Below are 4,123 nucleotides of genomic sequence, written 5' to 3'. Positions count from 1 at the left end.
CCCAAATGTGCGAACCTTCAAATAAAGGAAAATATAAAACCGGCACTTGATAAATATCCACTACTCCATATTGACTTCAGCTGGCGAGGAATGAAAGCGGGCTCACTGGAGCGCATAGGGAATCAGCTGTGGATGGTGCTCAACCAGAAAATGCTGCCAGGTATTTCCAAGAAACAAATACGAAAGAAAAGTGGCACTCACCCAGATGTTGCTGAAAAAATAAATCGTCCTTTATTGAACTTTACATGGAGAGGCGGCTGGTGAGAAACGAGGGTGCGGGGAGTGAAGAAAGGACTACGGCCGTTTCACGCTTATGCGCTTCTACGGGTCCAGGACCCGTAGAAGCGCATAAGCGTGAAACGGCCGTAGTCCTTTCTTCACTCCCCGCACCCTCGTTTCTCACCAGCCGCCTCTCCATGTAAAGTTCAATAAAGGACGATTTATTTTTTCAGCAACATCTGGGTGAGTGCCACTTTTCTTTCGTATTTGTTTCTAAGAATTCTAACAGTTCTTCGTACCTTATTCTAGTGTATTCACTGGTTATGTGTACATTGTTTTTATAGTGAAGCAAATTTCACCGAGCTACTTTGTGCAGAATTATTAGGCAAGAGTGTACTTTCACCAGATCATCATTTTCTGAATATTTTCCAAGATGGATGAAGCAGATCAGGTGATGCGCATTTGTGTAATGAGGAATTTGTGGTCTAAGGATATCCGATTCTGAAAAGTCCAAAATCAGCATTTTGTAAGCCAAAACCAGGAGTGGAACAATCAGGGGTAAAGTATAATAGAAACATATTCACCACTTCTGTATTCATCACCCACTCCTGGTTTTGGCTTACAGGTACTGTTGTGAAATACTGAACGTGTGACTATAGCCTTACAGAGAGATGCAGCTCTCCTAAATTGGTAAGATATACCATATTTTTCGCTTTATAAGACGCACCTAGATTTTAGAGAGGAAAAAAAATATTTTGAGCCAAATAGTGTGCAAAAACCATTAATAAAATACAAAAATATTATCTGTGGATGATGGGGATATGGGAATTACAGTACAGTGCCTGCAGTACTGTATATTGTGACTACCACCCACCCCTCATCCTCAGGAATACACCCACTTCCTGTATACATGGATGTATTCTGAAAAATGAGAGAGGCGGTAGTCACAGTTGAATAAACACTTTGGCCACTACATTGCAGTGTATATTTACACTAAATATGGCTAGAACCCCCATCATCCTTCAGAATATACCCATTGATACAGTATATTCTGAAGGATGATGGGGGTTGTTTGCTCAAGTTTTCTAAAAGGATTTCGGACTTGAGTACCATAGTTGTAACATTTAAATAGTGTGCAGGGACAGATATGTGATTGGTGGAGGCAGCTCAGCAACAGTTTCCCTCCACCAATCACTATCCATCCCTGCAGTGGAGGAGGAGAATCGCTCCTTTCCCTCCTCAGCTTTAGGCCTCGTTCACACGTCCCTGTCTCCGGTACTTGTGGTGACAGTTTTCACACGTACCGGAGACGCTGACACACGTAGACCCATTCAAATGAACGGGTCTGTGCACATGTCAGTGTGTTTCCACGGACTGTGTCTCCGTGTGCCCCACACATAGACATGTCTGTTTTTTACAGTCAGCACGGGTAGCAAAACGTCCTTCATGCGTGCACACGGATAACACACATGTATGTCATCCGTGTGACACACATCAGCGGCAGGGAAGAACTACAGTAGGCGTTGTTACCCTGCACCGGGTGCTGAAGATGGCTCTCCTCATTCTCCCCTGCTCTGCTGGCGATCGGTGCAAGCGGAGGAGAATGATGAGTCATATTCAAGTCAGCACACAGCGGGTCGAGACTTTTTGGACTATTAGGCTGGTGGCACTCGTTCAGGATTTTTCGCCGGTTTTCCGCTATAAGAACGCGCTAAAAAAGCTTACATTAAGCATCCTATGATTAGAATGCAATCCGCAATTTTTGTGCACATGTTGCGTTTTTTTCTGCAAAAAAAATGCATGGCGGAAACAAACTCCGCATGTTCATTAATTTTGCAGATTTTTCGCGTTTTTGCTGCTATATTATTGCATTGGGGAAGCTCCGGAAAAAAAACGGTAAAAACGCAAACGGATTTCTTGCAGAAAAAGTCCGGTTTTGTTCAGGAAATTTCTGCAAAGAATCCTGACGTGTGCACATAGCCTTACTCCCATCAATCTACACCTGCTCCCGCTAATAAAAGTGACAGCAGGAGTGGATGGTGGTATTCCTCACCCGCTGCCTGCGATATAACTAAATGAATGAAAAAACCAATGTGGGTTCCCCCGCTTTTTCTATAACCAGCTAGGCAAAACTTACAGCGGGGGCTGCAACCCTTAGCTGTCGGCTTCAGCAAGGTTGGTTGAATAGAGGGGTCCCCATGCCTTATTTTCAATTATTTAAATGAATAATTATAAAAAACGGCGTGGGGTCTCCCCCGCATTTTTGACAACCAGCCTTCCTAAAGTTCACAGCTGGGGGCTGGTATTCTCAGGCTGGCAAGGGGTCATAGATATTGCGCCTCCCCCCCCAGCCTAAACATAGCAGCCCCGCAGCTGCCCAGAAAGGTTGCATCTATTAGATGCACCAAATCTGGCGCTTTGCCCAGCTCTTCCCACTTGCCTTGTGGCGGTGGCAAGTGGAGTTCATAGTTGTGGGGTTGATGTCACCTTTGTATTGTCAGGTGATATCAAGCCCAAGGCTTAGTAACGGAGAGGCATCTATAAGACACCTACCTATTACTAATCCTATAGTTGTATGGTAAATAAAGACACAGCCAGAATAAAGTCCTTTATTTGAAAAAAATGACACAGACTCCTTTAATAATCTCAATTAAACCATACTTACGACCTCGCCTAATTCCACCGAAGCCTTCGATCTCCTGTAATGAAAAAAAAAAGAAAATACCATACCTGTCTGTCATTCTGTCCCATGCTGTAATTCATGTCTGGGGGAGAAAGTTTTCTACCTGGACAGTGCCAAGATGCGTCTGTCCAGGCTGAAAACTGAGCGCAGCATCATTGACCAGCGGTGACATCATCGGGGCCGGGCTGAGTGCTCCATTTGCCCCGCCTCTGCGGCCATTTTCCTGGAGACATCGCATAGAGGCAGGTGCGGATGGAGATCTCGGCTTTCCTCCATCTGCGCCTGGGCCGAGTGAGAAGCCAGACGCTGAAATCCCTGAAGAAGAATGGCAGCTTCCGCTTGCCACTGTATCAACACCCCCGGCTCTGGGGCCGCAGCATTGCCACTTGGTAAGAACAGTGTTAAGGATTATAAGACACACCCCCATTTTCCCCCTAATTTTGGGAGTCATGAAAGTGCGTCTTATAATCTGAAAAATACAGCAGGTGCGGGACCACAGAATCATCAACCGTTTTGTTGCAAATAATCAACAGGGTCGTAAAAATGTTGGGAAAAAAAGTCGCACATTAATTGTCAAAGATTTGAGAAGACTCAAATGTGAAGCGACCAGGAACCCGGTACATACGGACTGACCCGGGCAGCAGGTATAGTCACTGAATAAGCTCAGCCAGGGGTGTTTGAGCCAGACAGCCGGTACATGTGGATTGATCCAGGCAGCAGGTATAGGCACTGTATGAGCTCAGCCAGGAGTGTGTGACCCTGACAGCCGGTACATGCGGACTGACCCGGGCAGCAGGTATAGGCACTGAATGAGCTCAGCCAGGGGTGTTTGAGCCAGACAGCCGGTACATGTGGATTGATCCAGGCAGCAGGTATAGCCACTGCATGAGCTCAGCCAGGGGTTTGTGACCTTGACAGCCGGTACATGCGGACTGACCAGGGCAGCAGGTATAAGCACTGTATTAGCTCAGCCAGGGGTGTGTGACCCTGACAGCCGGTACATGCGGACTGACCCGGGCAGCAGGTATAGACACTGCATGAGCTCAGCCAAGGGTGTGTGACCCAGACAGCCGGTACATGCGGACTGACCAGGGCAGCAGGTATAGGCACTGCATGAGCTCAGCCAGGGGTGTGTGACCCTGACAGCTGTTACATGTGGACTGATCCGTGCAGCAGGTATAGGCACTGTATGGGTTCAGCCAGTGGTGGGTGACCCTGACA

The sequence above is a fragment of the Ranitomeya variabilis genome, chromosome 3 (genome assembly GCF_051348905.1).
Source record: "Ranitomeya variabilis isolate aRanVar5 chromosome 3, aRanVar5.hap1, whole genome shotgun sequence".
Classification (NCBI taxonomy): domain Eukaryota; kingdom Metazoa; phylum Chordata; class Amphibia; order Anura; family Dendrobatidae; genus Ranitomeya; species Ranitomeya variabilis.
Note: the sequence above shows the minus strand (reverse complement) of the source record.